Source organism: Drosophila busckii, chromosome 3R (assembly GCF_011750605.1).
Source record: "Drosophila busckii strain San Diego stock center, stock number 13000-0081.31 chromosome 3R, ASM1175060v1, whole genome shotgun sequence".
NCBI classification, from domain to species: domain Eukaryota; kingdom Metazoa; phylum Arthropoda; class Insecta; order Diptera; family Drosophilidae; genus Drosophila; species Drosophila busckii.
This window is the reverse complement of record NC_046607.1, coordinates 5,502,467-5,524,115: the sequence shown is the minus strand read 5'-3', so window position 1 is coordinate 5,524,115 and position 21,649 is coordinate 5,502,467. Positions and strand designations below refer to the sequence as shown.

At 42.9% G+C, this 21,649-nt stretch overlaps 1 protein-coding gene across 8 annotated transcripts in view; it reads right to left on the bottom strand.

Annotated features, from left to right (window-relative positions):
- Positions 1 to 21,649, bottom strand: part of LOC108602833 (homeotic protein antennapedia) — an 89,774-nt gene that overhangs the window by 32,477 nt on the left and 35,648 nt on the right. For 6 of the 8 annotated variants that reach the window (XM_017991082.2, XM_017991079.2, XM_017991075.2 and 3 more), the window contains exons 3-4: positions 13,898 to 13,972; positions 1,689 to 1,733 (exon numbers count right to left, since the gene is read on the bottom strand). The gene's annotated coding sequence lies outside the window, so the exon portion shown is untranslated. The remainder of the gene's footprint in view (positions 1 to 1,688; positions 1,734 to 13,897; positions 13,973 to 21,649) is intronic. The other 2 variants (XM_017991077.2, XM_017991076.2) reach the window with 1 other exon arrangement.

Sequence of the window (21,649 nt, the reverse complement as noted above, 5' to 3'; positions counted from 1 at the left end):
AATTATCAACCAAAAAGCAAAAAGGCCTCAGCACAGAGGGCAGAGCCAGACCCAGACCCCAGAGCTCGAGCTCGAGCTCGGTTTGCCTTCATCCCGACAGCAAATACTACAACAAAAGCTCAAAACAACAGCCGAAAATAAGCAAAGGCAAAAGGAAACCAACAGCCATCATTGTAATCATCACCAGAGCAACGACAACAGCAGAGCACCCCCCTCGACTCTGCTCCTCTCCTCTGACTCTGACTGAGTGTGGGTGCCAGCAATGTTTGACTGCTGGGTCGCGTCGCGGTTGCTGCTTTGTGGTCCATTTGCTGTTGTTGCTGAATATTAATTAACGCTAATAGAATTGTTGCATTGAACTGTTGCAATCAACTGTGAGTTGAATGACAGTCGAAAAAAGGAAACTAATTTGATATTGAACAAATGAAAGCAGCACCTGTCGTCATGGCAATAGTTTATAAATAAATTTTCAATAGAAAAATGAGCGCTAGTTAAGGCTACGTAACGCCCACGCAAAGGAAAATTGAAATGTTTTCTTTTTCACCCCTCTCCACTCCCTTACATGTGTTCTCGAGCAAGGATACGCAGCTAGGCTCTGATCAGGCTGCCAACGCACATGTTCCAATCTAAGCGAACAGAACAGGCAACGGATACAAAAAACTGTACATGGCATGATTACACTCACACATGTACATATGTATGTGCACAAGCCGAAAAAAGAATTTCAATTTTGGAAACGTGTTCCGGCTAGTTTTTTGTTCTACTTCGATTGGAGGGTGAAACACAGACATCGACATCGACACAGTTGCAGATACAGCTACAAGCCCAACAACATTTGCCTTCGAGTTGTCTTTGCTGCGTTTTTGGACACTTCGTTGCGTGTGTCAGTACCAAAAGAGCAACCAAAAAAAGTCACCCCTCTGGACAATGACGGATGAGTGTTTGGTGCTGCTGCTGCTGCCGCTGCTGTCATTATGGCGGCGAGGGCGGCAAAGTGTCTAAAAATGTTGTGCCTAGAGAGCTGACGAACTGTCACTCACAGCGAGAGATTTTTCGGACTATGAATGGCGTGTGTCAGGTCAAAGGGGTGGGGGATTGAGCGTCTCGACGCAACTTCAAAATGGCTGCCGCGCAGAAGCTGCAACGTTAACTTGGGGGCGGCTGCCTTTAACATTATTTCCGCAACATGCACCTTGATTAATATTCATAAATATCCTGCCAGACACAAAGGGTGCTGTCGACAAAAGTAAAATACAATGCACAAGAGCTAGAAGCAAAGAAAAAAATACGCTGGCAAGCGGAAAATGGAAAATGTTAATTGTTGCCTCTTGCAACGCACTCAAGTCGAAAGCGCGCACGCAGTGGAAATCGAAGTGAAAATGCGCAGCTTTACATTTTCCATTTTGTAGTTATAATTCTTTTGTTTCCACAAATGTGTTGAAGGCCAGCAGAAACAAAAAAAAAATATCATTGTGTTTTCTTTTAAAATTATTCATGAATAATTTGTAGGCCTGGTTTTTGGGTTGGGCTCGAGACTAAGGTAGAAATTTGTGTGTGTGTGTGTGTGTGCGCGTCTTACAAATGTTTAATTGGTTACGCTCGTTGGTTCGAGTTGGTTAAACGCTGCAGTTAGTACAACTCTATGCAGCTGATGTGAAAGATCTGGAGAATTTGATATCAAAACTTACTTTGCTTAGCTAAGAAGGTAATCCAATTGTTTATCCAAAGCGTAGCTGTAATGAAAACCAGAATACAAACTTTTGATTAGCAAATGCAATAAATTATAAATGACTAGTAAACAGAACTGTAATGCACTCAAAAATTCGTCACACGTACACGTGCCCAAGCAAATGGAATTACTTTCACTTTACCCTTAAAGTTCTGCTCCCAAGCAATTTAATGTGATTGCAAAAGGGCTGTGGACATAATTACACGAAGCATTATCAGAAATTAAATGCCCCAAATCAGTTGCCAAACTGTTGCAGCTACATTTTCGCTTAGATGACAACAATGTCACTCGCATACAAATGCGTCTGGCCTTTCCCCAAAAACCAAAAACGAAAACAAACAAACAGCCAAAAGTCTGTAGCGCCAACAGCAAAAGTAACTTTTATTTTGTTTGGCTGGCTGGCTGGCTGGCTGGCGTCCTTTTTGCTCTCGCCCATACATGAGTTACAATATTTTTCAATTAGAAATTATTCTGTTGAAAGTAATTCGATTATTTTCACTTGGAGGGCGAGCAGCCAGCGCCAGCAGCCAACAGCATTGGCCGCTTCCGTTGCCCAAAATGCCAAACAGTGCCACAGGACAAACTCACAGCGTCGCCGTCTCGCCAAAACAAAAAAAAACACAAAAGCACAAGTAAAGTAAAAATTGAATTGCAGAGAGAGAAATGTTTGCAAACAAATCGAAAGGTATGGCAGCATTTTTGTTAACGCTGCAATTGGCCAAATTCTGCAGCTGACAATACACATATGAGATTAATACGCGTTTAAATAGTTAACTCGGCTTATAAATCTTTAATCTCTGATTGCATACAAATTGGCAAACGTGTCGCTTAATCGAGCAGATCACATTCGTTACAAATGTCGCTCGCACTTCATAAAACAAATTTATGAACTCGACGTCGCCGCCGCCGCCGCCGATCATTGATCTCGACATCTTCATCAGCTGCTCACTGCGCACTGCAGTGCAATTGAAATTGGTGCAGCAGCAGCCGGAGCAGCAACTGTGATCTGATCTCGAGGCACTTACAACAATGTCGAGCATGTCCGAGACTGAGGGCTCTGTGGTTATAACTCAATCGCTGATCCAAATACCAAACCGCCACCGTCGCTGCCGTTCGCAGCAATTGCTCCCAGGTTACCCATTGTTGTTGATCCCCCCACCATACTCCCCTCTCCCAACTGTTGTCATTGCGTCGTGCGTCGCTCTGACTGACTCTGAATTGCGATTGCAAGTACATTGGAGCTGAGCACAGCTTTTGAGCCTGGGCTAATGAATATAATGCAGCTTTTGGGGCTGCGCATTGTTGCGTCGCATTTTTTGCCATATTCGTCTGACGTTTTTGCGCACGAGTTATGCGTATTTATGATATATGTGTGTGTGTGTGTGTGTGTGTGTTGGCCAAGACTTTGTCTGCGTCTGGTCTTTGGCTAGCTAAAATGCTTGAGATGATTGTTTGGTAACCTGTTGCGTTGTTGTCGGCAGCGTTTTTACCTCCTCCTTTTTTTTTTTGTATCTTGGCTTTAGTTGTTTATTGTTTGCCTGTGGACCGGTTTGCGTTTATGACATTTTGTTGTAAGCCACGCACCTTCAAGTCAAATTTATAACGCTCATTGCGAATGAAGTTGTTACAGTTTTTCGCAGTTTTTGATTTGATTGTGACATGACATGGACTTGCAGTTGGGACTGGGACTGGAGCTGACAGGCAATGACGCAATGACGTTTGTGCCAAGGTTTTTTTTTGGCTTTCATATTTGGTCTGCAAGCCGTTGTTGGCAATTAAATGGCTAAGTCTGCAACATGCTAATCCAATTTAGTGTCTTCCCGGAACTTATGAGCGCACACAGTTCAAATCGATTCATTAAAATCAAAGCCAAAAGGCACCAAATTTGCCAATGGCCCAAACCCAAAAGCTGACCCAAACACACACATACATATGCGTGTGTGTGTGTGTTTGTGAGCCATAATCAAAGCGAGCACAGAAAAAGTTCGCAGCTTGTGGTAATTTTGTGGGCGTTCTTACTTATATTAGGTCAGGAACGTGCTTCGCATAGCTTTGCTCACATCTCTCTCTAAGGCTCACTCTAAGCCCAAGAAGTCCTGCGTGCGAATCAGTTAAACAGCAACGTGGCCACCTTTCACATGCTGCTGCTGCTGCTGCTTGCTCAACACTCGATGACGACTCCGACTCCGACGCCGACGCCGACTCCGACTGCGACTACAGCTTGCGCCAACGCCATCTTGTGGCCCAATATATGCATGAGGCGCACATAAATCAATGTCAACCATAATCATTTAAAATCAATCAAAATACGAACGCTTTGACTGCAGAATTGCCTGGAATTGCCCGAACGTGGCCAGTCGAACAGCCGGCCAAGCAACCAACCAGCCAGCCAGCCAGGCTCTCTGCTGACTGCTCCTACTCCTACTCCTGCTGTGTTTTGCCCTCTGCGCTATCTACCGTCTATGATCTGTGTGTGTGCAGTTGGTCAGCTTTTGCCTCAGACTGGCTCTGGCCTGGACTGCCTGGACTGGCCTGCAGTTGAAGCGATTAGCGGCCTACAGCTCCTCCACATGGGCGCCCCCGCTAAGCCTCTCTGCTTCGTCAATTTGTGCAGTTTTTACGCGTGTGTCTCAACCTGTCCAAAAGTGGTCGAAGTTAGATACTCACACACACACACAGACACACAGGCACACACACTGACATTACCATACACACAGCTTTCCAATTCATTCTCAGTGTATGTCAGTCAAATGGCCTGCGTGCTTCTATTCAGGCTTAGTTGCTGTTGTCTGGCCAGTCTCCGTCATGCGTCATGCCAGCCATATCCATCTAATAGCTGCACAGTGGTGCAAAGCTTAGCTAACACGCGACTAAATTGTAAACTAGATTAATTCATTATATAGAAGTCTCAGCTGCTCACTACTAATAATATTTATTATTTATTTGATTGCTGTGCGTTTTATTAACTTAAAGTCAAGTAAAGTACTTTCATTCTTCAGTTATGAACAATCTGCATATATTTCATTACTTTCATCTTCAACTACTTATACTTAACTCCCCCTCTTTATTGACTGTTACTCTTGACTGCTATTTTAAGCTCGCCCAACACAATTTCCACATCTTTCATAATTTATCTGAAATATTTCTTTCTTTTTATCTGTCTGCTCGCCTGCTGCTAATTTTCTATATGCTGCTGCTTATTTAGCTCAATAATTTTGCATATTTACCCACTGTCATGGACTTGTTTTCTCGCTTGGCAGGCAGGCAGCACCACCAGCGTTGCAATTTGAAGTTGCCTGTCGCCTGCGCAGTTTTGATCGCCGGACTAAATTGGCTTATCGACCCAACTCTGGGGGCTGTCTGTGCGCCATTTCGACCAAAGGCAGCAAGCAGAGATAACAAACAGGCGCAAATTATGGCTAAATTATCAATACAAAAGCGCGATAGGCCAAACAGCTATTACAGTTACGTTGAGCGTTTATTGATTGCCCAGATCCTGCTGCCAGTCAATGCTCAATGCCTTGCCACCTGTCAGCCCCGATATATACGCATATATATCAACTATATGCTTGCATATATATCGTGTGAACTGCTGCATATGTTAATGTTTAACGCGCCATCTTGCCCCAAGCGTTTGCCTGCTTTGTTTCTTTTGTTATTATTTGAACTCGGCACTGGGACTGGGTTTGGGTTCGCCGCAGGCTTTGAGCTCGCATTGGCTTAGAAAATTACAGTGCGGCTACTTTATGATGGCGGCGGCAGCGGCAACCCACGTTACTATTTTTTGAATAATTTAGCGCTGTGAAATTCTTAGCTTTGCTTTCGTTCATTATAATAGCGGGGCAATAAATCATCAAAATTGCAGCTTTCATTCAACTTCAACTTCAAGCGTTGCTTTTGATTCTAATGGCTGCGGTTCTGTATTTGAAAATAATTTGCCAATTGTCTTTAGAGACTTTCAAAAACCTCTTCAGACGGCGTTCAGGCGTTGGCGGCGCTTGAAAATCCATGTTATTTATTCTGTATAATGCATAGAGTTTTGGTCAGCTTGTGTGTCAATTTTTGGCTCGGCTCGTGTTGATTTCTTTGTTGTATTTGCGTGTCTCGCATAAATTTAATGCGTTGTAGTTGACATGACATGTGCGTGCAAACATTTCTCATTTCCATATGCTCAGTGTGTGTGTGTGTGTGTGTTAGCGTTTAAAAAAAACTTTATTTATATATATACTTTATGCTACGTAATTAAACTAAACAACAAGCAAGCCCCAAAAAGAAAAACAACGTGGCCTAGTGAGTGCAACTAAATCGAGTTTTATTGTGTTTCCCTCCAGATAAGCATCGCATAGAGTTCTAATTACAAGCAGAGCCATTCATAATTCACAAATATATAAACCAACTGGCTCATAACTTGAATAATTTTAGTGCGACTGCGTGTTGGAATTTAGTTCTCTAGGTATTAGTTCCAAACTGCTTGGAGCTTAAATTTACGTTATTAGCTTAGACTTAATGACTTCATAAAGTGCAACAAATTAGCCTTGAAAACAATTAAAGCAAACTACATGACAGCAGCAAGTTTTGTTGGCTCTATTCATAATTCATATTCATAATTAATTAGATTACAATTCCAATAAAATAAATAAAATAAAGTAAACTAAAATGTGTGTAATTTTTTATTTACTATACATTTGTAATTATAATGATTAGCAATTGAATCTTTACTATGTCCAAATGGCTTTCAATATATTTGAAATTGTTTCACCAACCAATTCGAACTTAAGCTATTAGTTAGTATATGCTTCTAAGTTGTATCGTTGTATGTATAAGCTTTGGCCTAAAGTTAGTCGCCAGCTTAGTTAGCCTGATTTTGAATTCAGCTGCCAAATCATAGCTCTATTTTTAGCATTTTACTAATATATACAACAACTGAATTATTCAAATACTTTTTAGCTTAAAAAGTGCACATAAATTAATCGCAGTCGCATATTATTTGTCATTCTTTTGTTTGTTTGCTTCATATGCTGCAGGAAAAGCTTTGGAAATTTATTGACGCGTTGCCAAATGGATTTCACCCCCAACCTAGACGACAATTATTTATGGTCAACGCAATGTTCTTTTTTAATTATGACAAGACAGCGCTACTTGACAGTTTTAGCACTGGCAAGTGTCACACGCTGGAAAATGAAATAAACAAAAGTAAAACCCGAAAATACAAATTGGAGGAAAGTGATTTTCCTCAGGCTATTTGCATAAACGAAATTCGAAAATAGATTTATACACACAAATGTCAGTCTAAGTGTTTTGCAACATGTTTATGATGACGACAAATATATAAATATGCATGTAGTTATTTTAAATATATATTTTAAATAATACAAACACACACACACGGATAGAGACAGACAAAAGTTTGTGGGGACGGCATCGATTGATTTATGAGCCCAAATTGAGGGCCCATTGCCGGATACCGAAAATTGTGGCAACCAAAAAGGTGCACAAGCAGCTTGCCACATAATTTTCATTCATGAAACTTGCCACATTCTGTGAGTGGCGCCTTCGCTGCACAGCTGCAAGAACATATGTATCTAATTTTTATTAATTATCAAAATTGATTTCAGCTGAAAAATGTTTATAAAATTTGTGTGCATGCGTTTTATATTTTTTAGACAGTTTTGAGTTTGTTGTGGGGGTTTTGAGTCTTTGCCCTTTTGGCTGGCAGCTTGTGCGCATAGAACCTTGAAATATTTTGGCTTTGGCTTTGGCTTTGACTTGTCGCTGGGCTCTGTGTTTATTACTTTATGAACTCATTAAATTTAATTTTACTGCGCATTTTTATTTCAAGCACGTTCCCACTCTGACCCCAGACTGAGAGACTCAAAGTCTAACTCAGCTGAACCGTCAAGTTTGTTGCTGCTGCTGTTTCCTCCCCCGCTTTTATTTTTTGTTGTTGTTGCTTTGTTTTTGTTTGCTAATTAGCTGAAATTTTCATTGTAGCCAATTAATTATGTGACACGCTTATCTGCAGCACATTTAATTTCGTCTGACCTGCGGAAGTGAAAAGCTTGCCCACTTCCGCTCGCCCTCTCGCTCTCGCTCTCTCTCTCACACTCTTGGGCTGACCAATTGCGACTCAAGCAGGCCAATTAAAAGCCAATAAGCAGCCAATTCATGTAATTCACTTAAACAAACTGGTAGAGCTCATAAAAAGCATTTTACGGCCGCATTAGAACCTTTCAACTCGCAGCTCTAGTTTCAGTTCAGTTTCAGGCCAAAGCCAAAGCCACTCGCACTCGTTGGGCTGGGCCACATTTTATGGGCAACCAGCTGTGGTCTCCGAGACTGCGAGACTGAGACTCTGTGCTGTGGCTTGTGTGGCAAATGGCAAAATGATTGCTTTTTATGACCTCATAAAATTAGATACAAATCGTTTATCTCGCTCTGCCTTTAGCTTGTCTGGAGTGTTGATTTTATGCGAAGTACGCGAGCATCATCAAGCTCAAGCTGCTTTCATCGGCTAATAAAAAGTGAGTGTGCCACCAACTGGCTAAGTAAATAATTATTTAACGCCTTTTATGTTTATTTTATGTGGCGATTTGTGGCTTCGGCTTGGATTTAACGACTTTTGGGTTAGGTCAGCAAGGCGTAGCGGAAATTATGCAATGCAAACTGCAAAATCTGTCATGCCCAATTGAAATTGAATATATATGGAGAAAAGGTATAAAATAACTTATAAGTTGTTAATAAAACTAAATATTTTATAACTAAATGCCATATAAGAGAGAGAAACAGCCACAATTAAAACAAGCTGCGCTGCTTCAGAGTGCAGAGACGTGGGCAAGGGGGGCATAATAATAATAAACTGAGCCGCAGACACGGGCGGATATTTTTTGACGTCCAAAGTAAAAGACATGCTGCGCTGCTGCTGCTGCTGCTGCCTGCCCAGAGGCGTAAATGGTTTCGAGGCCATATGCATTGGCCCGGCCGAAAGAAAGAAAGACAAAAAAAAAAGGAGCAGACACGCGGGGGAGCGCAAACGAATCAACAGAATCAGTTTTTGGTGTTGCTGACTGGCGGCTGCTTAAAAAGGGAACTCGGACGCAGCTGGTGGGCAGCAACAACAGCGACTAAGAGAGTGAGAGAGAAGGCAGCACATCCTTTGTGCACTCAAGCGAAAGGTAGCAACAACAGCAATCGTGGGTTGGCAATTTCGTAAAGTGACCAGTTCACAAAATGTGAAAAAAAAAATGGAAAAACTTTAACTCGTTGCCAGAGCCAAAAATTGAAGGCATTACCAAAAACAAAATAAACACACACACACACACATACGTACGTATGTTACATATATTTGTTGTTGGTTAAACGTGTCACAACTTTAATTTCCGCCCTTTGGAGCTCTATCCGCCGCAGGACTTCCTACATCAGCGTCGAGTCGAGTCGAGCGTCGAGCGTCGAAACAAAATGCACACTCGCTCTTAGCCATGTTCACTTTGTATGTAAATCATTCGAGCAGGAGCAAGAGCAGCAGCCAGAGGATGCGGATGCGCCGTAGGTGGTCAACGTCAACGGTACGCGACCGCAGAGGGCGCCGTAAAAGCTTTTTGTGTCAACGCCATCAACGCTGAAATCAATTCAACCACCAACAATGCCACCCAGCCCGCCACCCAGTCAGCCAGCCACCCGTTCTTGCCACTTGCCACAAACAGTGTCTACGCTTGCCTCGATTGCATGCGGGGCGAACTTTCACCTACGCGCCTTGCCACACAGCACAGCGGGCAGCACCAGCAGCAGCCGCAGCAGCAGCAACAGCAACAATGCTTGTCTTCTTTGTATATTGGGTGTTGGTGTTGTCGGTGTCGAGCTGGTGTCTCGACTGCTGTTGGTTGGTGCGAAGGATGCCTTCAGCATGTGTCAATAGCAAAACTGCGCAGGAATTATGAAATATTTTATTAAAACTGAAGGCAAATGACAAAGACAGCGACAGCGACAGCAGGAGACAGAAGTGCGAGTGGGAGTGGCAGTGGGAGTGCGAGTGGGTGTGGCACTTAAAGTGCGGCGCATGTAAATTAAATTTCTAGTAACGGAAATAATATTTAAATTGATTTAAATATTGCGTTTAATGCTTGGGCAAAGCTTTCAAATTAATTTGTATGCCCGAACAACATTCAAACAGACAAAAGTACAAAGCCATCAACACACACACACACACACATATATATGCATGCATGTATGTGTGGGCAATAATTCATTGTGCGTCGCTCGCACGCCAATTTCAATTATTTAATCAATAATATTAATTTTCGTATCATATTTTGTCACTGGCAATAAATGCAAAATTTGTAAAGCAGTCCACACACACACACACACGCAGAACATTTCACTCATGTAACACAAACACACACATACACACACACAGCGGCAGTCTGACTGCTGCAGGATGTTCACACATTTTGCATTGCATGCCATTGTCCTGCATCCCTGGGCGATTGCACATTTCATTTGCATTTTGTGCATTGCCTGCAATTTCATTTGTACCACCCCCACCCACTCAGCTGTGGCCAGCAGCGAAATTAGCCACTTAAATGCGCCTCCCACGCGCAGCAACTGCTCGATTTTCATTAGCAACAATTACTCAGAGCGGATGGGCGACCAATTTGCATGGCCAAAGCTGTTGCCACACACACACGAACCCACACACACACACGCATACTTTCACTTAAATACGCATCCTTGTTGTCAGGGCTTGTTTGTTTTATATGCATTTCATTTCATTTCATTTCATTTCATAGTACGCCTCGTTTTTTAATCAAATTGTCAATCGCTGTCGCCCTCGTTAAACGTTAAGCGTGCTCAGCTCTCTGCTCTCTGCATTGGCCCAACGCTTATTTATGGCCAATAAACTTCAAACGTTGCACTGGAATTTTTTCATTTCAGTCCCAGCACTTTAGGCAGCAGCCAGTCCTTGTTGTCCTTGCCAGCATCACACACAACAAGCAGAAATTGAATTTAATTTTGTGTAAATTACAAAATGCCAGCAGCCAAGCAAATAAAAGTTAAATAGTTGACAGCGAGCCCGAGCTCAATTTTAAATACTTCTTTGTTTCTTGAACATATGAAATGCATATTTATGCTCTAAAAAGTAAAACCCACAAATATGAAAGGACATATGCCAGCCAAATTGCATCATAACGACGACGGCGCCTTGAGTCCTTCATGAAATGATAAACTATTAGCTACTTGACCTTGCTACAGTTTGGGCCTAATGGCAATTAAAATTTAATGCGCTTGCACTTTCCGCTGACCTTGGCACATTGCATAAGATTGTGTGGCAAACGAGGTCATGCAAATTAGTGAGGCATGTCCTTGCAGCAAATCTTTTTGCTTTTTGTTATGTAAGCGGACCGCCAACCAAGCCGAGTCGCTCTATATTTTGACTATACAAATGCGCTGAAACAAAAGCAACTTTCTCTTTCGATTGTTGCAGTCGGTGCCTGGTGCCTGGTGCCTGGGACTAATCTGCAGTGTCCTGTGAGGTCCTGACACTTTCGCTTGCGCTGCAAAGCAGTTGCATTCTATTTTCTATTTGGCAAACAGGTTCCCGCAGTGCACTGACAAATTTCTCGAGTCCGACCGCTCGCTCATTCGTTCGAAACGAAGATAAATTGTGTGTGAGAAATCCTTTCAAATGATTTGTTTACCAACAGCAGCTCAGCCTTTCTCCTAGCTCTCCAGCCGTGGCAGCTGTTGCATTTTCCACGCATTTATCAGTCCACGTTGTCTGCCAATACGCCATGTCCATGTCCTCCTCATCAGGCGATGGACACACATATTTCAATGTTCGTGACTCGATTTCTTTTTCTTTCTCTTCCTGGTTTGGACGCTTGTTTTCGTGCCCGACTCAACTGGCGACTTGAACATTTTTATTTTGTGCGATTTAATTTTTATATTATATGCGGTCTCCCTCTCTCTCTCTGTCTCACTCTCGGCAAGCATCCCTCATGGCTTTATCGACAAACACTTTAAGCGCTGCCAGCGGCGTCCGCTCAAGGGGGAAATCCAGAGCCCACAATGGCGACTACACCACTGGCCCAACAGCTGGACCGAAGCTGGGAAAACATGTTTGAGCGCATCCATAAGCAACTGGAGCGCTACTTTAGCCGTTAGCTTTCACAGCCAGTATATAAATCGTTGTTGTTGTTGTTGTTGTTGCTGTTGTTGTTGTTGGCCATCATTTGATGCTAAACTTGTCCACACTTTATTACCAGACTCTGTGCTCAAAGGCTCAATCAAGCACTCAAACCTGTGCGCGCTTATTAAACGTTGTCCATGGTTCAGGCCTGGCCTGGCCTGGCCTGGCCTGCGTCTAATCTCGGCTTGTCACTGGCTTTGGCGCGTTTAAAGTGGCCTGCCCCATAGCCCCATAGCTCATAATGCTGCACTGCACCGCGAGTTGCCCCCGACACTGACACTGGCACCGACTCTTGCTCCGGCTCTGAGCTCTGGGCGCTCCGACTTGGCGGCACAATCTTCAATTCATTTACATTTTTATTCACGCAGATTAACAGTATCGGCTTGTCATCTGCTTTTGTGTGCGCTGCGGCTTATGCTAAGAGCTGCGAGCACATTGAGTGGCCATGTCTTTGGCTCTTTTGCGTCGCTTGCCAGCTGGCAACACTTCGCTGCTGGCTGCTGGCAGGTGGAGCGAGCGGGGCCAACTCCTCCTCCTCCTCCTTCTGCTTGTCGCACGTTCGCCAAACTGTTGCAATGTCGCAAATTTTTATCGCACGTCTACAAGAAATTCAACGCGTGCACATTCCGCATTCTGTGCTCACAGCACATCTTCGCATAGCGCACAGTGGTGCCAAATGCAGTGCAAACAAAATGATAAAATAATTAAATTATTCGTATAAATAAATAAAACAAATTTACAAAAGCGCTGGAGATTTTTAATGAACTGCTTGGCTTAATAGCTTTGCATTGTACAGTTTAAAATGATTATATTATGATCTCTAACGCTTTTCTTCAATGGCAAACCTAAATATTAAATCATATTTATAATTTTTAAATATTGTTAATACATGTTCTCAACAAATAAATTACATTCAAAGCAATGCTGAAGACTTTTCAACTAATTGCAAGTAAAATTTACAAGTTCTTTGAAATAATGAAGGATTAGACTTGGATTTCTGTCGTTTTCATTTATCAACATTACATGTGAGTACTCTTATAAAAATGATACCAAAACTCTTTGTTTTTGAGCAAAAAACTAATAACAATTAACTGTTAATAATTGAAAGATATTAAAGCAGATTTGAATTCTAAACTTTCACTTCTTTTCAATTGCCTAAAATCAAACGCTGCTTTTGTTCGGAAGACACTGAAAAGTAGTTCTCAAATAAATGATTTTGTACAAATTTTCGCATTGCTTTGACCCACTGTGCTTGTGATTTGTCGTTGAACATTAGCAACGGCAACAGCATTGCCTGTTTGGCAGCTTGCACTCGCGTACATCTGTCTGTCTATTTGCTGGGCTGTTGCTGATGCCTGTTGGCTGGACCTGGAGCTGGAGCTGCAGCTAGAGCTGGTAGCCTGGCTGGGTTGGTTGGTTGGCAGCAGCAGCAGCATTAAGCAGAGACATACATAGAGAGTAAAATACATTGGTTGGTGTGCAATTGACTTGCGCTTGTTTGATTGCATACGAGCTCGCACCTTGGGCACGGACTTGGATTGAACGCTGTGGTTTTAACTGTGGATTTGAGTTTGAGTTTGGGTGGATGTCTGTGCGCCACAGTTCGCAGAAATAAAGATGTTAAACGTTTTGCTGATTCGTGTTTTATGAACTCAATTTCAATTTATAATCTCTGTTGCCACTCACTGGCTGCAGTCGCAGTCGCAGTCCGACAGACAGTTTGAGGCGTTTTAGCCTTTTGTGTTATCGGCTACACTCTAGAGATTGTTGCAGCAACAAAACACAATGTCCAGTCCGACTGTCTGTCTGTTCGTCTGTCTCTCTGTCTGTCAGTCAGTGCAAGTATCTATGGGTTACTTAGTTAGCTCTTGGTGCTGTGCATTGTCAAGTTTGCAATTTTAATGTTGACAGAAATCAGATACAGGCGACTGGAGGAATGCTGCATGCGCATTTAAGGCATTTCGCATATAAATACATTGGCTTACTTGGCTATAAGTAGATGCTGCTGCAACTACAGGTGCGATGCGCTGCTTTGCTTCGCTTTGCATTTGCGTGTTTACCTGCAATGAGTAGAGAGTGCAAAATAATTGAGAATTAGTACAATTGCTAAACAGATTTATTATGCAATAATTAATTGTGTGTGAGTTAAGCTAAAACTATGAGAAAGTCTCTCACATAGTGCATGCCCTCGCTCTAAAGCCGAAATCATATTTCACAGACGATATCATTCCAATTAAGTGCAACATGTATGCGCTGGCGCCAACAGCCGCTGGGGACTTGGACTTTGACTTTCCCCACTTATCCGGCCAAACAATGTCTGTCTGCATGTGTGTGCATGTGTGTGTGTGTGTGTGTGAGAGTTTCTCAGCAAGATGTTGTCGAGTGCTTAAGACGCAGTTTGTAGATCTAATTTCCCTCAAAAGCAGCCTGTAATATCCTGTCTGTCTGCTAGCTAAACATGCGTGTGTGTATATCTGTTATATGTGTGTGTGTCTGTGCGTGTGTGTGTGGGTGGCAGTTGACACTTTGAAACAATTTACTTATTTCATGTTTGCTGACGTCATCGCTAGAAAAAGTGTTGCCTATGCAAAATGAAACCCAAACTAAACATTCAGAGCTCACTCTCTCTCTCTCTCTCTTACACGCTCAGCTATGGCCGCATGGGCGCATGAGTTAATGGGCGTGGCCAGGGGCTCTGATTACTGCTGCATACTTCGGGGGTTGTTCGCTTTGCTGCTGCTGCTGCTGCTGCTGCTAATATTGACGCTCTGCTGATGCCGATGACGTTGACAGTTACATTGATTTATGGCCGCCTGCTCTGCTTCGGCTTCGGCCTCGTCCTTTTCCGTATCCTGTTCAGCGTGCAACTCGCTTACCCGTTTCATTTGGTCGCCTGAAATCTTATCCATCAAGCGACATGATGATGTTGCGCCCCTCCCCCTTTTGGGCAGCGCTCCTTTTTTTTTCCTGCTGCTGCCCTAACTGGGACGCAATTAATGTATATTATTCACAAGTCCGCTGGCAGCTTGATTGCGGTCCTTTGTGTACAATTAGTTAATTGAGCTCTGACCAGCTCTTTTTCCACTCTCTTTGGCGTTAGTTGAAACAAAAGTGCGGCCTTATCAGAAACAGTTATTTGTGGCACCGTCAGCGTCTCGTGTTAACGCTGATGAACTCATCTCTCTCACTCACTCACTCACTGTGTGCCATGCCCTCGCTGCTGCCCTCGTGGCCATCACGCAAGTTACAAGAAACAATCAACTGACCATTGCCGCGGGCTCCATAGAGAGCGCGAGCCCAGGATATCAGAGAACTCAACTTATGCTGGCAAAGGCAGCGGCAGCAGCAGCGACCGGACTCATGTCGAATGCGGTAAATGCAGCACATCCGATGCTGCTGCTGCTGCTCCCTGTCCAACATCACAGCTGATGATTCAAGGCGTAAAGTAACACAACGCTGGGGACTGTGTGTAAAGCGTGTGGATTGCAGCAGAGGCAGCAACGGCAACGGCAACGGCCACGGTGGCAACGGCAGAAAAAAGTGTGTAATGAATTATTACCCTCTGATAAAAGTGCATGTCGACTTTTTCCTCTCACTGTTTTTTATTTTTTATTCTTTCTCTATTTTCATATGCTTGCTATTGTTGTTGTTGTTGCTGTTGCTCATCGATTGTTGTTGCATTTGAATTGAAGTGCGGCTGCGGCTTTTAAAGTTCAGCACGTCAATAGGCAGAAAGGATATAAAATAATAAAATAGAATAATGTATTTGAAGCTATGCAAAGCAATAATTATAACTGAGGTTTTTTATGAATAAACTTAGAGCCCAATTTAACAAAGTATTCTCCATTTATACCTTTCTAAAAATAATGCATTTAAAATCTAAATAATTATAATTTGATTTACCGTCATGTGTTTAATTTTTGTTTTCATTAAATCTCTCGTCTCTGAACTTGTAACTAATAAATTTATGGAATTTGTTTCACAAAATTGAATTCCAAAAATAAACGAATTACTCAGATACTTATCATTAAAAACTTAAAATGTTTAAACCAATAACGCAGCAAATATTTTTATCAGCAACATAGTCGAAATTTACTGTTGTGCTGAATCATAAAATTGAACACTTTATAGCTACAGTAAAGCAACATTTATCTGGGCAGCATCTAAGTCTGGTCTACTGTCCTCTGGCCACTGCATTTACTTTTCGGAGTTCATAGATTTAAGACAACAACAAAAAAATGAGAGAGAAAAAAAACACAAGCACCGCTGGCTAAACACGCGCCCGTAATTGCGGCAATTGGGGCTCATTTCTCTGTCATAAATATCTTAGCTGAGCTGAAAAATTACCAAATCATGCATGTGCACACACACACACAGATACACACACACACACACACAACAGATACAGTGGTGAAGCCAGCATTGTAAATCACCTTCACACCCAACAGACACGCAGACAACAGCAACAGCAACAACAACAGCAACAGCAACAGTTGCAGGCTCCACTCATGATGTTGCTGTTGCCTACAATTTCTAACACGGGCGGCATAATCGATGCCCATTGCCCCAAGGTCACAACGTTTGCGCTAGAAAACGCTACGTTAATAAATTACGTGTAAAACAACGTGTGAACTAACATAAATAATTTCCTTAATCCACTCTCCACTCTCTAGGCACACACACGGACACTCACACACACACATACATGCACAACAATCGATTAAGCGTAGATAAAAATCAATTTGCGGCAATAATAAATTGCTCAACTACCAGGCGTGCGGCAGTTGCTCGATCTCGAGCTGCTCTCCCACTCTGTCGCTCTCTCTCTAACTGATGCTTGCTAAGATCGGCAGCTGCAGCGTCTTAACGTGGCCGTGGCCAGGGCCAATTTAGCTTTTATATTGCGCACTGTCGAGTCTCAGACTGCAAACAGTTTCTCGAACAAATTGGCCGCAAGGTGGAAACAAAATGGCAGAACGACGGCCAAGCAGCAAAAAAAAATTACAAACATTGTAATCATGGGTTAAATATCGCCTGCTTTGCGTCCCCAACTTGAGCAGCAGCCTCAGCTCAGCTCTGCGCATGCGACTGCAACTTGGGGCCAGGTGGAAGGCGCGTCTGCGTCTGCTGCAAGTATCTAGAGTTGAAAATCAGCAAAGCTCAGCCAAGCCAAGCCAAGCCAAGCCAAGCCAAGAGTTCATGGATTAATCACCGCGGGCAGGGCAGTCGCTGGGCTCATCCACATTGCGGTTGCTAACTCACGATTCACAACTTAATCCCCTGGACTGGAGTCTGCGGTCTGGGGCGCAGCATCGTTTGTCGATTTGTGCAATTCGCATTTAAGTTTAGCAGCTCCAGCAACGCCCCCTTAGCACACCGGCAACAGCCCCGCACCCCGCTGCGCTCCCCAGCAGCAGCAGCAGCAGCAATTGGCAAAAGTCGCAGCTGATTCATCGCAGCATAAAATAAATGAATTCATTTGCCAAATGCATTTGAAGCCGCAACGCTTCGAGCTGCAAGTTGCAAGTGTCTAGGCCCAGTCTAATTGAACTGTAGATGCAGCAGCTGTAAACGGCTGTCATTAGCCATTGAGCAAGAGAGAGCGCAGCCTTTTGGCCATAAATATTTGATGGTTTAAACGCTGCTTTAAGCTAAAAGGCAAATTAAACAATGCACAAACCGCAAACGACAGGCCGCAAAAATTCAGAGTTCGCAGTTCGACACTCCCGTTCATATATATATTTTATATATTAATTTGCGAACAATCGAGAAACGACATGTGACACGCGTTTTTTTAAATTTATGCCCAACGAATTGCATTTACAATTCGCTGCTCTTTTTTATTTTTTGCTTTGCAGTTTGTTGTAAATGTAAAATGTTGCAGCCACAAATAATAAAAGCGAACTGCGAAGGGTTCGACCTGCATCTGTATATATGTATGTGTGTGTGTATGCAACATATCAAAAACAATTCGAGCTCATCAGCATCATCGTCATCGTCATCAGGCGTACGTTACCTTTACCCCGCTGCCCCCAGTTGCTGCTGCTGCCGCAGGCACACTTTTTTTATTGTGGCTGCCACACACACGCCATAAATCAATGTTCGATTTTTCACAACAACAGCAGCAGCAGCAGCAGGGAAATTCGCAAAGAGTGTGTGCAAAAAAAAAAGCTGCAAACGTAACGAAACTCAGAAACATTCAGGCGACAGCCAGGACTTTGGGACAGGCAAGGACACAGGACATTATGTTCGCGCCATGTTTAAAAATTTCTGCTCAGGCGTTTTTACTTTTATTTCTTTTTTTTTTTGATTTTCAATGCTTGTTTTTGTGTTTGCAGCTCATGCGTTACACATTTTATTCTTGTTCTGCTTGTTGTTGTTGTTGCAACAGTGAAATGCATTAAATTTTGTGGCATGCGGGGCGCCGGTGGCAGCAACATTGCAAAAATACGTTTCAGGTAGAAATGTATGACGACAATTGTAACAGATTCCAGATGCCGGCGCGAGCGAGTGTGTGGCATGCCACAGATACAAAACTGATCGCAACTCAAGCAAACTTAAACTTTTAGCTTCAAGCAACATCTATAAAACATTTCGACAGTTTGTCACACACAGAAAAGTTGCTGCAAATATTGTAGGCAGCTGTTGCAGCAAACAGAACGAAACAAAACCAAACAAAACAAAACAAGAAAGTGCAAAGTTCACAGTTGCCAAACTTTAATGAACTCTTCAGACAAAAAAGAGAGACTTGAAGTTGAGACAGCAAACTTTGCTACAATTCTGACTACAAATATTTACTTATGCATGCAGAGTTGGCTTATTACCTGTTTAGACTGCTACTGCTACTGAAACCCCAACAACGAGCCAGTTTAGTTTTGGCCCGGACTGTGCTACGTTTGGAACTTTTTGCGCCTCGTTCTCAGTCGCAGTTTGCGTTTTTCCAAGATGATTGTGCACAGCAATTTCATTTGCTTAATGGGGCACATGTTGTTGGCAATGGCATTAGCATTAGCTTGGCCAGCTTAGACTGCAATCAGTCATCGAGAAATGGATGCAAACACTTCAAGCGCCTTTAACTATTGCCGTCGGCCCAATCACAGTTGCTGCTTTTGCTTAATTTCTGTGCAAATTACGAGCCACGAGGAATTCCTTGCGCGAAACGCAGCTCTCGGCGCCGCCAATTTGCCAACTAGCCGCCTACACGCTGCCAGCTGCCTGAGCTGGCCCAAAAAAGCTGCGAGAAAAATGTTTCAGCTTAGCAATGCTACGGCCCAAGCAAAGTGACAAGGCAGCAACAGCAACAGCAACAGCAACAGCAACAGCAACAGCAGCAACAGAAGAGCCGACCAAGGGCATAAATTATAGCTGCGTCTTAAGAGCGCCAGTTGAGCTTGAATAACGCTACTTTAAGTGGCAATAACTTTCGGCCCGGCCTGGCCTGGCCAAGAGCCCTACACAATGACTTAATTTGAAGCAGCTAAACTGTTTGGCTGATAGCTCTTCGATAGGCGCCCCATAAAGCATAAACAGACTCTCTTAACTCTTAACTCCGAGCTCCGAGCTACGCAGCATGCGCAGTTGCCACAGCGACTCTCAGCTGGCGGCCACAAACTGTTGCAAGCAATAGAAACAACAGACAATGGCCCCAGAGCAATAAAGTGTTGCGAATACAATAAAAGCTAAATTGAAGATTTCAAAATTTAATTGTAATATTTTATACATTTAAATTAAAATATTTTTTACTATGGGTACAGCAATCAAAAGTTTTAAATTCTTGCATTTTAATTGAATTTATTTAGTGTAAATTTGAATTGGAAAAGTTTCGTATTTATTGAAATTTTCATTGAAAATTATCATAAGCAAATGTTGAACATTTAATGCTGTAATTTAATTGAAGCCCATTTAAATTTAATGTTTAAGTATTCGCTATAATTCTCAAATATTTAATAATCAATCTCAAATGTTAATTATTGTATGTTCATTTTCTGATTTATGATTAACTCACAAATATAATTGGCATTGATTTTTTTTGCTCAATTGCAATACAATTTATGCCACTGTGCCCATGTGGCAACGTGTTGTCATCACAGCGCTTTGGCTCTTTGTGTGTATGCGTGTGTATCTGTGTGTGTGTGTGTGTGTGTGGCAGGCAGCTAATAAAATTAAAATGCCATATTTCAGGCGTTGATAACAACAATAAGTGCAGCAAAGTCGTCGCCTCGTGTCTGCGAGTAGAAAATTATTTTTTGGCACGAACTCAGTGCACAGCCGCCGTGCGTGCGACAGAGACAGCATTACACTTTTCAGTCTATTGATATGACCAAGCAGGCAAGGCAAGTTGGCCAAAACCCCAGCAATTTTACCTGTAAAAAGTTTTTAAATGCCTGCAAGGAATTTTTGCTTATTGATTTTGCTGTTGTTTCGGGCTTTGAGCAAAATGCTGTCAAGCAAAATGCTGCCAAATTATGAATATTGAATTTGCACAACAGTGAGGAGGAGGTGGGTGGCAGCCTTTTTGCCTGTAGGTAAGTGAAGTCCTGATAAGCATCGCTAGACAAGGCGCAAATGGGCAAATGATTTATGTTTGCCTGATGCTATTGATTTCTTATCAGCTGCGTGCTTGAGCGAATCCCCCAGCAAAAAACATAGAATGTTAATCTATTAATGTGTGTGTGTGTGTGGCACCCACTGTAGTGCCTCAATCTCAGTGTGCTAGCCTGGAAGCGTAATTAAATTAAAATTCCTGTTACATGACAGCCAAGCCAGTCAGCCCAATGTGGACACAGACAGGAGCAAGGAGCAAGAGCAAGCGAGGCGAGCTGCTCTAATATTTGAATGTGTGCAGCTTTTATGGCATAGATATTTGTATCTGTGTGTGTGTGTGTGTGTGTGTGTGCATCTCTGAAGCTCGTTTTGTGCAAACTAAGACACGTTGTCAGCATTCATGTCACCGTTGGCCACAGCGCCAGGGCCAAGGGAGGAGCTGCCACTCTGACTTTTGCATTCAACTAGATTTTTCATTAAAATTTAGCAAAAATTTTAATAGTTTTTGGGGATATGTGTCAAGCGCCATGTCATGCTCTAAATACGACAAATAATTAAACTATAGTTTAAATTGCCTAAGAGTTTTTAATGCAGTTTGCTTTGATTTTAGTGCGCTCAACCTTTGGCGCAGTTAAGTAAACAAATCTATGTGCAAACGTTTAAAGATACATTTATTATTTTGAAATTGCGCAAAACACATCATGATGACTGCTCGCTAAAGGGCTGTCTGTCTGTCTGTCTAGCGAGTGGATTGGGTGTGCGGCTGGGGGGGGGTGGCAAATCAACAGCAGCTTCAAGTCCAAATTCTCCAACTCTCTCTCGCAAGTTTGAGAAATCTTTTTACGTCAGTTCTGGTTGTCTTGTTGCCTGGCATTTTCTTGCGTTGTTACCTTCTGGCATTAGAGGCAGGCAATGCTTGGCTGCTCTCTCTCGCTCTCTCGCTCTCTACCTCTCTCTGTCTGCCGCCGGTGCTGCTGGCAATTTCCTTTCAGACGCGCTGCGCACAAAATACACGAAAACGAAACTTTTGCGAAAAACGTTAAACGCAACGTTGTCCGTCCCAGTTCCAGTTCGAGCTCTACCTCAATCCCCAAACACACACATACACACACGCCCTCTCTCTGTGTGTGTGTCTGTCTGTCTGGCTGTTTGGTTCATCCTTCCGTTTGCCTGTCTCAGAGTCTCAGTCCCAA